We start from the raw sequence: 16,579 nt of genomic DNA, 5'->3' as shown, positions 1-16,579 counted from the left end.
CCCACATTCTACATAAATCGGAAGGAAGCCCATTTTTCTTTATTATGTTCTTTCTTGTGTAGGAGAATGTCTTTATAAACAGCCTTGCTACTTCCTGACATAGGCCTTTTGTAATCTGAAATAAGCCTCTTGTGAATGAAATTCTTTTGACATTTTTAAGCGCTTCCTTAAATTGCCCATCTGCCCTGCTTTACCACAATAGTTAATATCATACATGCAAAATATGGCTCTGCTAGTTAGCATTACCTTATGTATTTGGTATGTCTTATATGTTGCAGAGTTTCTATTTTTAAAGATATATGTTACATATGTAGCTGTTCTATGGGGGGGTTCTTTGTTTCCGCCCTCCCTTCCTTCCCTTCTGCTCTGCACCTTATCATTTTAGCTCAATACTTATGGCTAGTACATTCCACCAAGATTTGTCTCATTTGTTTTCCATTGATCAGCATACATAGTAAAAACCTTATTCTGGAAAGCAGATTACACTGAATGCTTTCTTTTTTCTTTTTTCTTTTTCTTTTTCTTTTTTTTTTTTTATCCTCCATCTTGGCTTCTTTCCTTGATCCCTCTCCAAAAGCCATCAATTTAATGAGTTCGCAAAAAAGCTTCCTAAGCATGAACTTCCTCCTTTGTGGAATATATTCATTTTTTCCCCCAAGAGGCTGCACAGACAACAGTTTCGTGACAAGAAAATGCAAAGTAATCTACTTGATGTTCTTATTCATGAGTTCTGTCAAGGGAAGCTGTCAGAAACCCAGAGATGTGAGGTGCAGGGAGAGAGGGGGAAGAAAAAAGAAGAGGGAGAGGGTGCCCCTCCCGTGGATAGTGAGGAGGCTGCCGCCTAGCGGAGCCTGTNGGAAGCTGATCAGGACATGGGCCAAAGGAGAAGGTCGTTCGGGTTCCTGAACTCATGCTGAGAGGTGGGACCACTCCGTAGTTAGAACCAGGATTCTCTTTGCTAGAACCCTCTCCAGGCGACATTTTCCTGAAAATTGTCGAGGCCTTTTAGGAGTCCACGGGCTGGCGTACCTTCGTGTCTTTTTCAAAATTATTTTACTGTATTTAAACTATTTTTCAAAGAAAATTCCATTATGCTTCTAGTTAGTAAAACTGGTTTTGCTGTCACTGAATGTATGTGGCGTCCAGCAGAAATCCAGAGACGGTTTTCTCTGAATGTCTGTTATGCGGACTCCCACCCCAAAGGGAGGAAGCCAGCTTTGCTGGGGAAGAGGTCACTGTCCCCTCTCAACGACGAACACAGGTCTTCCTGAGACCATCCCACTCCGCCATGTTTCTGTCTGTCTCCGGGGAGGATTCGTGCCTTGAATGCACTGGCTCCCCAGGGCCACCTGTGATTGGGGCGCGGTGTCAGTGTGCCTGGAGCCTGGGCCATGTCTCTCGCACACACTGCTTGTCCTCCACTGCTCGGCCTTGGAATCCAGGGATCTGGCGCCCCCAGAGCCTGGGCCACAGAGCGCCCAGCTCCCCCCGGGCTCACGGTGGGGCCTCGTGAGCGCCCTGCAGCACTAGGAGAGAGGTGCCCAGGAGCCCTGTGCCACCAGCGTCCCTGCCCACTCCCCTGCTGAGGGTGGGTGACAGCTCAAATTCAGTTTTACCTGGGAGTTAGATGATTTCCATTTTTAGATGTATTATTTTAATTTTGTATATTATGTTTACTTTTACGTACATTAAAATACAGACAGAAGGGGCGCCTGGGTGGCTCAGTTGGTTAAGCGCCAACTTCGGCTCAGGTCATGATCTCACCATTTGTGGGTTCAAGCCCCAGGTCGGGCTCTGTGCTGACAGCTCAGAGCCTGGAGCCTGCTTCAGACTCTGTGTCTCCCTCTCTCTCTGCCCCTCCCAGCTCATATCCCTTCCCCCTCAAAAATAAAAAAAAAAAATAAAAATTAAAAATAGAAAAATAGAACTAACTCTGAGAAATATACATGCCTTCAGGGGCACCTGACTGGCTCAGCCTATAGATTTTGCAACTCTTGATCTCAGGATCATGAGTTCAAGTCCCACACTGGGCTTAGAGCTTACCATACAACACACACACACACACACACACACACACACACACACAGATATACTCTCATTATCCAGATTTGTCAAAGCATAATGTCACATTTATTGTTTTTTTTTTAAATAACACACCAGTTGAGGCTCTTTGTTTTGTCTTGATCAGAATGAACCCCTCTCCCCTCTTTCTCTCCTTATAATTAACTGCTACCATAAATAGAACTGTAGCATTCCTATCTATAAATGTTATAATAGATATTTAATACATATTTATGTATTTTTCACACAGTACATAAGTTTCTATAGTTTGTTTTTTTCTTTTGACATTGTTTTAAAGTTATAGCCATGTTAACACATAGCTTTCTGGAATTAACCGTAAGTGTTGTTTTTCGAGTTGTTGTAGTGCTTTTGTCTTCCTAAATTTTTTTCATTTTTTCATTTTTATTTTTAGAGAAAGACACTGTGAGCAGGGGAGAGAAGCAGAGGGAGAGAGAGGGGAGGGGAGGGGAGAGAGAATCCCAAGCAGGCTACACGCTCAGCATGGAGCCTGACACGGGGCTCAATCCCCACGACCATGGGATCTGACCTGAGGCAAAACCAAGAGCTGGACACTTAACTGACTGAGCCACCCAGGTGCCCCTGTTCGTCCTATTAATTGGTACATAATGTACCATGGTTAGAATATTATGTAGGATATTCTTATAATATTGATAACATAATACCTAGATAAGTATATTGTGATATAATTATCCATTCTTTTACTAATAAAGGGTTAGGTTTCCAATTTTTTCTGTTATGAACAATGTCACAGTGAGCACTGGTTTCCATTTCCCCTAGTGCACGTGTGCAATGGTTACTTTAATTTTTTAAAAATTTTTTAATGTTTATTTATCTTTGAGAGAGAGAGAGTGTACAAACAGGGGAGGGGCAGACAGAGGGGACTAAGGATCTGAAGCAGGCTCTGTGCTGTCGGCAGAGGATCTGATGCGGGGCTCAAACCCAGGAAGTGTGAGATCATGACCTGAGCCGAAGTCAGATGCTTAACTGTCTGAGCCACCCAGGCGCCCCAGCAATAGTTACTTTAGGATGCAAGGGAAGAGCATTCCTCTGTGATTAGGTGGTGAGACTATTCCAATTTACTAGCTATTTTATTTATTTAAAAAGCCAACAGCAGACTATAAGAATCGTCTTTTCTCCACATTCTTAGGTTGTCAGAGTTTTTAACTGTTGCCAATCTGACAGACATAAGATGGTATCTAATTACAGATTAAACTGATATTTCTCTGATAACTGTGGAGACTGGACATTTTTCATGTTTATTGGCCCTTTGGGATTCTCTTCCATGAACTTGCAGTGGTAACAATACCCCCGTAAGCTCGCAGGAGATGTGAATGCCAAAGCATATTTTGAGAAGCGTGCTCTCTTCTGTGCAGCCAGACGTTGAAGACATTTGCTAAAATATAAAACAATGCCACTTTTGTCCCATTTTTCCTAATTTTGGGGAATGTGTTTGTCATAAAAGTGTTACTTATGCTAACATATAACAGGTTCATCGCTATTTTTCAAGGTTTTTTTAATGTTTATTTATTTTTGAGAGAGAGAGTGAGTGAGTGGAGGAGAGGCAGAGAGAGAGGGAGACACAGAATCCAAAGCTCCAGGCTCTGCACTGTCAGCACAGAGCCCAACACGGGGCTCGAACTCACAAACAACCGTAAGATCATGATGGGAGCTGAAGTCGGACGCTTAGCTGACTGAGCCACCTGGGCGCCCCATTAATTAACTAATAAATAAATATTTTCAGCAAAATTTCAGCTTTAATTTCTAACATGGTCAGAATCAATACAGGTAACCCACGGAAATAAAAGCTCAGTAGGTGTGAAGAGTGCAGGCAGGTTCTGAGACCACGCAGGAGATCCACTGAGGTCCACTGCCGTGGGGAAGAGCGCCTCACTTTTCTGAGCACGTGCGGCAGTGTCGATGGAGGAAAGCAGGACTGAGACCCGGGCACTGTATGTGATATGACAGGCCCCGGGAGGGCGGAGTTGCGTGAAGGAAACTTCTGGAGCAGTAGGTAATGGCTTCTCTCTAGAGCAGCAGATGTGCTGGCCTCATTCCCTGAGTTTGAAACAAGACAGTAAAATTGTTGCCCCTCATATGAGGCCGGGCTTGTGAGACAGAGGGGAGAAACACCCAGAAAACTAGCGAATTCTCAGAAAGTCAACCACAGTGTACACATCTGTGGCCTCTGGGTCCACTAATGTGCGTATCACATCGGGTATAACAAACTTAGACGCTCGAGATTTCACCTGTACGTCTGTCTCCAAAGGATTCATACAGCAAGACTGTGTTTCGTTCTCTTCTCTTCTCTTCTCTTCTCTTCTCTTCTCTTCTCTTCTCTCTCTTCTCTTTTCTTTTCTTTTCTTTTCTTTTTTTTTTTCTTTTCTTTTCTTCTGTAAGGACACAAGTCTAAACCAGACTGACTCCATAACAGGCTTTAAGTTTCCCCTCTAAACTAGAAGGCCTAAGTTTCAGTTTCCCTGAAACTATCAGGCAGCTACACATTGCCCAAGGCCGAAGAAACTGCCCACCACATCACTCCACCACACTACCTTGGCAATGCCCAATCAAGAAAGGCCAGCAACTGTAGATAAAACTCTGTTACCTAATGTTAAAGTTAACCCATTAGGCGCCGAACAAGACCCTAGGCTCGCTCTGTAATTGGTTAAATTTAAAAGTACTCTAAATGTTGTAATTGGGTCTCGCCAAAAGTAACAAATACTCTAGACAATGTGTATGGTTAAACCCGCTGTCAATGATATTGTATAATTATGACTGGATCACTGTTTCCATGCCACAACTTCTGTAACTCCCCCGTCACAAACCCCATAAAAACCCTACTCTGCCTTTGTTCAGGGCTCTCAGCACGGATCCACTGCGCTGGTAAAGTCTGTGAGCCGAGCTCGAGCCCGTAATAAAGCCCTTTGCCTTTGCATGCGTGACTCGGTCTCCCCGGTAGTCTCTGGTCGTTGAGGATACGGCGATCTGGGTATAACACTTCTCTTTTCTTTTTCCTTTTCTTTTTTTTTAGAGAGAGAGAGAGAGCGTGGGTTGGGGAGGCAAGCAGAGGGAGAAAGAGAGGCGGAGAGAATCTTAAGCAGGCTCCATGCTGAGCATAGAGTGCAACGCAGGGCTGGATCCCACAACGCTGGGGTCATGACCTGAGTGGAAATCAAGAGTAGGATGCCCAGCGGACGGAGCTGCCCCCAAGGCTGTATTTCTAAACGCGTTAGTTTGTAGCAATGTTCTTCCCAATGGTCCCAATGAGTGTTGGACTGATCTGCTTCATTTACGGAACTGTCTTCTAGTCTGTGCTATGTTGTCAGATACTACACCACGGAAGAAGGATCACTTCTTTTAGTTATAAATCAAAATATGTAGCTGCTGGGGTTTTTTTTTTTCCTTCTAAAATACCACAGAGTAAAAAAGACAGGCAGGGCTGTCACATCATCTAACTGTAACTGTGGTGACAGCAGGAGACAGACACTGGGAAAGAAACAATATGGAAAGAAAGTGGCATGAATTTTCACAAAATTATTCCCCCAGTTATGAACGTTTCCCAAGATTTCCCTCAAATGCCCCAAACACACAGGTGGAAGGAAGGACTGGCGCAGACTCTTCGTGCGATAAAAGCGAGGATAGCACGTGCAGGCGTACCCTGCAGAGTCAGACTGCTGAAAACCAAGGCGAAGGGAGCATAGAGTCCTCAGGGGAGCGACAAGGGGACTTTTCGCTGCCTTTACCCAAAACAGTGGAAATGGGGGCAACAGTAGATTACTGGTCTTGGAAAATTCCTCAACCTAAAAGTCTTTACTCAGCAAAATGCCTTTCAAAAATAAGGACAGATAAAGATTATTTCTGCAGATCGACCAAAGCTGAGAGCGTTTGTTTCTATCAGAACTGCACTGTATGAAATATTAATGTAAATTATTTAGGTAGAAGCAAAATGCTTCCAAATAGTACAAAACGGCAGTCACTTGAAGGCCACTGGGGTGGGAAACTGTGAAACATGGTGACCGCTCAGAGAAACAGTCATGACTATGCTGGAAACTATGCCCGTGGTTTTACAAGGTGGAGTTAAAAATAGAACAATAACAAAGGAAAAGGCAGAAGAATAAATAGAGCCAACTGCGTTGGGCTTTCTATTTTAAGGAAGGTTGATAACATTCTAATTTAAGATAGGCTCAAATAAGTAATGGATGCATAATCATCAGAATAATAACATATATGTTCTAGTAAAAGCCAATAGAGCATATCAAACGGAACAACAAAGAAAATACTTGAATAATGCAAATAAAGGCAAGAAAGGGGAATAAAAGAACAAAGAGGAAGATGGTAGAGTTAAATCTAATTATATCAGAAACTACGTTGACTACACCCAGACCGATACTAAATAAAAGGATTGATTTTCAGGCTGGATTAAAAAGGAAAACNCTCTCTCTCTCTCTCTCTCTCTCCTAGAAATAAATAAATAAAACATTAAAAAAAAATAAAAATAAAATAAAATAAATAAATAAATAAAAAGGAAAACAGAATGGCAAGACCCAGTTATATACCAGTTTTGAAGACACACTTACTACATAAGGACACAGATAAATTGAACATAAAATGATCATACACGTCAGACAGCAGAAGCCTCAACCAAAGAAAGCTGGTGTGACCATTTAAACATCAGAGTCAATTTTCAGCAAATAGTTTTACGAAAGAAAAACCAAGGACATTTTATAATGGTAAAAGGATCCATTCAACAGGGAGACGTACCAATTGTAAATGTGATGCTCTTAATAATATAGTGTCAGTTCTCAGATTTAAAATTCTCTCTTCGCTTTTGCCACTCAGAGAATTCTCTTTTCTTTTTAACTAGGACCAGTATTAAGCTTTAGGCATTTTTTACATGATTTCTATGTATGCATAGGGAGGGGAGGGGTGTCCCCTCAATCAGCTATGCCTTTATAGTTTTACACTAGTGTTTCAAAAGTTGTTACAAGGTGCTTTATAAGTGTGTGACTCCAGGAGGAGAGTACAGAAGTTCAGAACGCAGTTATGCACAAAACTTGAAACAGTTTCTTGGATGTTGCTAAATAATCCATTGTATGTATAGCACCCAGTATCCTGACAGGTAGAGGCTGACAGGGAGTCTGTAATGTTTTAGGAAAGCTACACTTAAGAGTGGTTCAGGTAAAAGGAAGCAGGTGGCGTTCTTAGTGGTAGATGGTCAAGGCTACACGTGGTCAGAGCTCCCAGAAAGCAGAGCACAGCTCCGATCATAGGCTAGTGCCCTCTCTCCATGTTGCAGAAGCTTCTGGAATACAGCTACTGAACTAATTAAACTGTTAAGAGCTACCGTGTGGCTGTGAGGATGTCTGTCACCGGCTTTATGACTGATTACTTACAGAGAAACTGGGTATCACCTTCACCAAATGTACAAAATGGTTTGATCCAAACTAGTGATCACTGCAAAGTTATGGCTTGCCCAGAATTACCCTAGTATCCGTATGCGACTTTTGGAGCACCTTCCCAATCCTGTTAATGTGAAAGCATTCGTTGCCACCATCGGATTAATAACCCACAGAATATAATATATCAATCCTCATAAAATACAGCTTTTGTAAATCTTGATGCGTCTGGTTTAAAAAATAAAGGACTATTGAATTATAGAAATTAGTATTTTTTTCCTTCAAACCAAGGCGAAAAAAACTACTTTTTGCCTGTCCTCTGCCTCCACTTAAAATAGTAGCTTTCACATCAGAGAGTAATCATGTTACCTCTCAAATGATAAATATAGGCAAGATCCTAATAGAATACAAACCACATTATTATCATAGCTTCCCTGGCTTTAGCCTGTTTTCAAAAGCAAGATAAAAAAATTCTGAAACTAATTTCTCTGCTGCCAGTGATAGATTTGGCTTGGTTACATGAGACACCAGTAAATACTGCTTGGAAAGTTTGCCTGATTTTAGTGCATAGAATCCACTATGTGTCATTCAGTCTTTTTTATTTTACTCTTTGGGCCAATTTAGCTAAGAGCTAATGTCCTCTCCAGGCAACATCTCTGAGAGTGACAGTTATTTCCTATTTAGATTTTTCATTTCTGCCAGACCTAGTAAGTCATAATTGGTGTTAAGAAAGAAATGCATGCGTATGTCATAACAGGCATGCTCCTCAAACACATCAGATAAGCACATGTATTCTTTGGCAGATAGTATGCTTCCTTATCAAGAATCCGTCTGGAAGGAATATCACATTTCTCCTAAGGAATTCCTAAGACCTGATGCCTCATCACTAACTAATCATTTGTATAAAATGAAAGTAGGCTTCTTTCTGTTGAATTTGTCAGCACAAATTTCTGTTTGGAAACACAAAGATGACCTGAACGTGGTGGAACTTCTTTGTTAGGCTCTTCAATTTTTGATGCCTGTTGTGCGTACTCTTACATCTGGGGTGTAACGATAGCTCAAATGACTTCCTAGAGCTCAGGCACAGAAATACAAAGAAGCTTCTCCAGAGAGTCTCATTGGTGCAGCGAGGGAAAAGGCAGATTTCAAGGGAGGAGAAAACGCACGGCAGCGTGTGCAGCACACTTAGTGCAGTTCTCGTCTGGACTCCCGCAACGACGCCTTCGAGATGCTCTGAGGGTGCTCTTGGAGTTAGGGAGCGATGCGTCACTTCCTTTCTTGCATTTAGTCATCACAAAATGCCAGTTCCAGCTTTGGATCACTGCGTGCCATCTGCCTTGGGGCACAAACGGAGCTCGTCACTCCTGAAAATCATGAATGGCCTCCTAGTTCTCAAAGGTGGTCCGCCCACCCTCGCTGACTCTACCCCGGTGGCTGCGTGGGCCCGTTTCCCGCACTCCTCCCTCACCCACCGGGACACACCAAACTCCTGCATCCGCTACACCGTCTCCATGCTGTCCTCCGTCTTCGTGCGGGAATGCAGACACTTAGTGTCCCCCCCCCATCAAAGCATTGACACTGAGGCCCCAACGCCGCGTTACTTGGAGGGCGGGCCCCCAGGAATGGCGCTGGAGCTTCGGGAAGAGGCCAGAGAGAGCTAGCTCGCCCCTTCCCCACCCTGGGGAGATGCACCCAGAAGATGCAGCCACACACCAGGAAGTGAGCTCTTACCAGACACAGGGTCGGCCCTACTTTGATCTTGGATTGCCCAGCTTCCAGAATCTCTGAATTGAGGAATAAACATTTGTTAAGTCACCCAGTCTTTTTTTTTTCCTTCTTTTTATGACAAGCGCTGTCTTTTAGTTGCTACAGGTACACTGCCCTGGGCAGGCCTCGCGGGTTCCAGCCGGGGGGTCCCGGCCGCCAAGTGCTGCAGGGGCCTCAGGGNCTCTCAGGGGGGACCCGATCCGCGACGACCCTCCGCAGCTCCCAGGACCAGCTCTTGGCCCCTCTGCACAGAGTCCGGGATACATATTCTCTATAAGCCTGGAGCCCGCGCCCTGCACACACGTGCGCGGTATGCTCCGGTGTTTGGGGACAGTATGAGGAACGTTACATACATACACTTGCACACCTCATATGCACATTGCATCAAGTAATACATAGATATCCAAAATATAATGACATGTTACATAGTAACTAATGTACACATATAAAATATATTATCGTGGATACACATAATACATAATTGCCTTTAAGTAACATATAAATATATAATTTATAAAATTAATGTACACTATATATGCTATAATGTGTAAAGTATATATAATACACAATATATTTTATATTTAATATCAATCTAATTAACATCCATCACACATATAGATATATTTATATACGCCTTCTATATGTTATCACATATTTGTGTACATGTGTACATATATCGTACAGAGATAAATTTTACGTGCACAACATATATTTATAGTTTTATATAAAATTGTATTATTTTAATTTAATATATTATCCACAAACANTTACATATCGAATTTATATGTTTGATGTAATTATGTCGAATTTTATATTCTATAAATTATATGTAATTATAAATATTTTATATAATTGTAAATGTTTTATAACTCTACAAACATGTCATTTTATGTACACTATACATTTAAATATGATTATATATCACCAATATGTAATTAGTCATACTCTTCATGTATGACTTACAATTTTTATGCAGGTGTTTCAGGGAAGTGGGCCCTGAGGTTTAAAGCAGAAACACAGAGCATCATATGTGGTCTCTCCCTGCTCACCGTCTTCCCACCAGAAGCAAGCTGCACAGGGGGGAGGGCCCAGGACAGCTGATGTCCTGTTAATACACAACTCTGCCCTTTCAAACCAGGTCCACACAGGCAGCCCAATAGCCTGGGCTTCCCTGCTCCCCGCACCTGGGATCTGTGGACTCTGTCCCTGTCCCTGGAAAGCAATGATGGCTCAAGAAAGTATAGGATCCTGGGCTGAGAACCAGGGTGAAAATACTCAGAGCATTCTCTCAGGCCACGGACCTTACTGCACCTCTGTCCCCAAAGGCTTCGTCCCGGGCTGAGTCAAGAAGTCAAGACTCTATATGGACGTGTCTCTTAAAATGAGACACCTTGACGTGCATGTGGCATTTTACTTGCTCTTCGGTATTAGTCCACTGGCGTCAACTCCTGGGTCTGCGCTGTGAGCGTCCACTTCCAGGCCTGGACACCCCATTGCTGGGGGCCCCACCTGGATGCTCCGCCTCCCATCCAACGGCTGTGCCTTGAGGAGACACACACCGACTCAGTAACGCATGACTAAAGATGTGAATCTGGTGCCACGCAAGCACGCAGCCACAATCTTTAGAAGGTCTGAGCTTATCCCACATCCTAAGGCCAGATTTAAATGCTCTGGAAGATGGCCCACGGGGCTGGTTCTTCCCCCTAGGCAGACGAGCCGACAGCCGGCCGGTGCACTTTGGCGCAGCTTCACCTCCCGCGGAGGCTGGGCACCGAGGTCGGTTGTCAAGGTCTGTACAGCCGCAGCTGCGCCGGCGTGGCCCTCCCTCCCCTCCCCTCCCCTCCCCTCCCCTCGTGATGCTCTGGACTGCCGATCTCACAGAGGCAGCAACAGTAGGAAATGGACCTGTGGGGCCAAAGCTTGTGTGTTCGGTGCGCACGCTGAGGCTTTCAAGTATTTTCAAGGCAAGAGACCCATTTTTCCTTTAGCCTCCGCAGATGCCTCCACGGGCCCTCACCTTGGAGAAAGCTGGAGCTTCCCGGCGCCACCGAGAAAGAGGTCCAGGGAGGGTGGGGAGGTAGCCAGGCCGAGACGGTAATTGAGCTGGTCAAGTTCAGAGGAGACTTCTCAGGAGTTGAAATTTAGTTAAGGGCATGATGAAGGCTCTGAGCTTCCTGAAGCTTCTGTGATGCTTGACGCACTCTCTTCGTTCCTCTTTGCTTCCCTCGGTCCCTCCCGGCTGGGCTTCCGAGGATGGTGTAGACATGTCATCAGGCGGTTCGTCTTTCGGAAGGGGCCCCAGGAGACTGTGCCTTCAGACTTCTTGTAGCCTGGGGTGGGAAGGGCTCCCAGGAAAGCTCTGGTGGCCTAAGCCTGCAGCTTGGCTGCTCATGTGGGGAAGGCTTCAGGACGAGCATATCCTGTCTGCTCTCCCTGGAATTCTCCTTCTCTGTGAGTGTGGTCTTTGGCCAACCTACTTCCTCACGGCCAACCGTAAAATATCAGTGCCGACCCATGTCGAAGGAGGGATTCGGTGCTGCCGAGAGGTTGGGGCTGATGTCTCCCCACGAAATCAGAGGACAGTTTGCAAATTGAGGATGGTGCCAGGAGGGTGCGGTGCTCTGAATTGTTCACCCGGAGGTGGGGATGTAAGCTTGTTTTAGCTTTGGCTTCCTGGGGGCCCACTGTTGTGACAGCCTCCATCTGGGTGATGGCTGTCTGGTGTGATAGGGCCGCAAGGACGGGAGGCAGGGAGAGAGGGAGAAAGGAAAGGAAGGAAGGAGGGAAGGAAAGGAGGGAGGAAGGAAGGAAGGGAAAGAAGAAAAACAGGAATCTTTTTCAGTATCTTAACTTCCCAGCCTCACCCAGCCCTCTATTCAGATATAGCCTGATTTAGTGAAATGGTTCCTCAGTGCTGTGGGGTTTTGTATGTTCTCTCTCTCAAAATTTCATATTATACCAAACACCTGGTACATATCTTTGTGTATCTTTATGTCTGTTTTTATCACTTCCTTAGAATACTCTTATTTTGCACTTGATCTTAGCCAAAAGGCCGAGAAGTGATAGAATAATCTTATTTTGAACTTCACAACAGCTTCTACTGAACTGCCTATGTGAAACTGAGAAAAGCATTTAACTACCTTAAGACCTATTTTCCTCATTTCTCAAGAAAATAGTATCTAATTTGTAGGGTTGTTTTAAGGAGTAAATGAGACATTGTAAGACACATTGCACGGTGCCTGATACATAGTAAGAGATAAAATTGAGCTCTAAGTATTATCGTATTCATGATGAAAATGGTTAGTAGTATTCTTTTGGCAAAATTTTAGTGATTTATACCTCTACCAGCACTGTGTGAGAGTGTCACCGTTGTAATATCTCCATTGGAAGGGACATAACCAGAATGTGTCCTTTTATTATTACATGTGTTCTTTTATTATTAAAGGAAACCATTAAGGGAAGCCCTTACCATGCATCCATGCAGGTCTCATTGGTTGGACTCATTGGCCGCCATTCCATGCGTAAACCACCCGTAGGAAGGGAATGGGGCCGTCGTGATGATCTGTCTTGTGATTATGTGTCTTGTCCTGTGCACATGAGGCCCTGGTGTGGGATCGCTCTGCTTGGGGTCACATAACCACCTGAGGAGAGTGGGGAGCTGTCGTGGCCCATCAGGGCCATTTCCTACGTAGAGCTCATCATGGTCATTGAGCAGAGTGTCATATTTGCTCTTGTTACACTTTCTTGCAGCTAGTTTCTTTTACTCAGGTTTAATTATTTTAATGAAGTAATATTATATTTTGAGGCATTCATGTTGAACATGCTAGGCTTACCCTGTCCTAGAGATTTCAGTCAGCAGCTTCTGATTGAGACACTTGTCCTCCGGATATTTATGTGGTTAATTCTCTTCTCGGCTTTGCGTCCTTGCTCACAGGACACACGCCCAGTCAGGCTCCTCCCGATTACCTTTTTAAAACTGTGACCATGCCCCAAGATTTCCAGATAACTCTTACGCAGCTGTCGTATTTTCTTCTTCCCCAAAGCGCTTGGCACCTCATATCAAATGTACATGTTGACTTTCTTTTAATCTTATTAATTATTTCCTGTATCATCCTTCTACAGCGTGAGTTCCAGTAAAGCAGGGTGTGTCTGTTTTACTTACGNCCCACGAACCGCGAGATCATGACCTAAGCGAAAGTCCGACGCTTAATCGACTAAGCCACCCAGGCGCCCCATGTTGACTTTCTTTTAATCTTATTAATTATTTCCTGTATCATCCTTCTACAGCGTGAGTTCCAGTAAAGCAGGCAGGGTGTGTCTGTTTTGCTTACACATGTATCTCAAGGACCCCCAATTCTCCCTGACATATACTGGGCACTCAATGCATAATCACCATGAATGAGTTAATAAAATGCCCCAGTGTGCAGCGCGTCAGCCAGAACCAAACTGGCCCTTAGGAGACATTTGTCTGCAGCCCGGGAACAAAGAACCAGTAAAAATCATTCATGCGGCCGTGTGGTGGTGTGACAGGGTTTGACAGGGCGCTGGGGTCCGTGAAGGAGTTGCTGCTAGGTGTTTTCACACGATGGCAGTGTGTTTTAATCAAAAAGTTTTGCCTTTTAGAAATACATACTGAAGTTTTTACCAATAACATCATCTCTCAGACCTGCTTCACAGTAACTGTGTAGGGAGAGGGAATCATAGCTGGGACGACAGTGGCCGACAGCCGCTGGGGGTTTTCACGTGATGGTGGATATGTGGGATTTCATGGTCCTGTTCCCTCCACTTGTGTGGATATTTGAAGTTTTTCCAAATGAAAAAAAAAAGATAAAAGGCTGTAGATATTAAAATACATCACCCACCTTCTGATATGATGAATACAAGAAATGTTCTTAAGAATATAAAATTTAGGGGTACCTGGATGGCTCAGTCAGTTAAGTGTCTGACTCTTGATTTTGGCTCAGGTTCATGATCTCATAGTTCGTGGCTTGGAGCGCCACATCGGTTCTGCACTGGCAGTATGGAGCCTGCTTGGGATTCTCTCTCTCCCTCTCTCTCTCCCTCCCTCTCTCTATATATCTCAAAATAAAGAAATAAACTTAAAAAAATAACGTAAAATTTAGTCTATTTTTAAAAAAAATAATGTTTTTTTAATGTTTTATTTATTTTTGAGATAAAGATAGAGACAGCATGAGCAGGGGAGAGTCAGAGAGAGAGGGAGACACAGAATCTGAAACAGGCTCCAGGCTCTGAGCTATTCCTCAGCACAGAGCCTGATGCGGGGCTTGAACCCACGAACCATGAGATCATGAACTGAGCCAAAGTCGGACGCTTAACCATCTGAGCCACCGAGGTGCCCCTAATGTTTATTTTTGAGAGAAAGAGAGTGTGAGTGGGGGAGAGGCAGAGGGAGACACAGAATCTGAAGCAGGCTCCAGGCTCTGAGTTGTCAGCACAAAGCCTGATATGGGACTTGAACCCACAAACTGTGAGATCATGACCTGAGCTGAAGTCAGACGCCCAACTGACTGAGCCACCCAGGTGCCCATATTCTATTTTTGACTATTCAGAAGCTTCATACTTCACTGTGACCATGAGCACTACTGCTTTTTCTCCATGTATATAGAATGTAAATTAACAGAATTCTCCTTGGTACAAAGCAGAGCCAGGAAAACTTTATGAAACAGCAAAGGAAAACCCTACCTTATGGGAGACCCTGATTTTTTTAAAAAATTTTTTTTAATGTTTTATATCTAGGAGAGAGAGAGAGAGACAGCGTGAGCAGGGGAGGGTCAGAGAGAGAGGGAGTCACAGACTCTGAAACAGGCTCCAGGCTCTGAGCTGGCTGTCAGCACAGAGCCCGATGCGGGGCTCGAACCCACGAACCGCGAGATCATGACCTAAGCGAAAGTCGGACGCTTAACCGACTAAGCCACCCAGGCGCCCCTGGAGACACTGATTTTTTATTTCAGCTAGTAAACTGGCCCTGGAAGGAACCCTGTCTTCTTAAAGATTTAATGTTTGTATTTAAAATTGCTTACAGATGAATAAAAATAAAGAAGCACTTTATTTACATTTTGCATGAAGTGCTTCCTACTGTGCCCCACTCACACCAGGACACAGAGCATGTAGATATTCCAGCTGCTGCTGCCATGTTCAGGATCCATTCTGAGCAGCGTTGAGGACGCCAAAGAAGACACTCTGCTACCCGCCCAGCTTCCCTTTTGCCTAAAATTTTAATGCTCATCAGAACCTCATGAGTACATTTGCCAAACTGCAATGGCTTTTCATAAGTATCTATGCACAAAATTGAGGTTGGCCCGACAGCATAGATCTTTCTGTCTGTATGCTGAAGCTAGGGCGGTAGTCTGTTTTTGTTTTTGTTTTTTTAAGTTTATTTATTTTGCGAGCAAGAGAGAGAGCATGCTTGCATCCAGAGGAGGGCCAAAGGGAGGGTGAGAGAGAGAATCCCAAGCAGGCTCCACACTGTCAGCATGGAGTCCCACAAGGTGCTCAAACTCAGGAACCATGAGATCGTGACTTGAGCCACAATCAAGAGTTGGACACTTAATCAACTTAGCCACCCAGGTGCCCTTAGGACAGTATTCTTTAATTCATTCATCAAAAATGATTAACCTCTAATTATACTGTATACTTGGAACACATCCCCCTGGAGCTCTCAGTCTAGATGAACATTTAATTTAAAAAAAACCCCACAGATAATAAAGTTACTTTGAGTTATAATCAGAGAGCCTTGGCCTTCCAACCCACTGAAGGGTGCGAAATGAAGATATCATAAGGAATCTACAGTCCACTCGTGCCGGGAAGAATGGGAAGCCAGCATCTCTACACAGGATGGTGGAAAATCAGTAGATCGGGGCTTTGGATCAGGTTCTTATCTGGAGTTTGTAGGATGTGTTTGCTTGTATGTTACATGGTGTTCTCTTCATGACGAATCTGGGCAGGAATTCAAAGCTAAGATCAGCACCAATAATACTGTTCTGTTGGTATTGCTGTTTCTTCCCTCATTTCTCTACCTTTCGTGATTCTGTTCTTGTCATACTATTTTCATTGTTTCCATTTTGATTTTGTATTTTATCACCCACCTTAAGTCCTTAGGCAAGATCTTTATCTTCTTGGGGTCTTGGTTTCTTTACGTGTAAAATATATTTGAAAAGGTTCTACATTTTTAAGAGCTATTTCTTTTACATTAGTATCAGAACTCCCACGATTCACCATTTATTCAAAAGGAAAAGCCAGTGAGGGTTATAATTGTGCAGTGTAATGGTACTTCTTACTTGGGCAATACAGAGAAACATTATACGTGTGTTGAATGA

This window comes from Crocuta crocuta, unplaced genomic scaffold (genome assembly GCF_008692635.1).
Source record: "Crocuta crocuta isolate KB4526 unplaced genomic scaffold, BGI_CrCroc_1.0 scaffold88, whole genome shotgun sequence".
Taxonomy (NCBI): domain Eukaryota; kingdom Metazoa; phylum Chordata; class Mammalia; order Carnivora; family Hyaenidae; genus Crocuta; species Crocuta crocuta.
The sequence above is the reverse complement of the archived record's forward strand: the minus strand, read 5'-3'. Positions refer to the sequence as shown.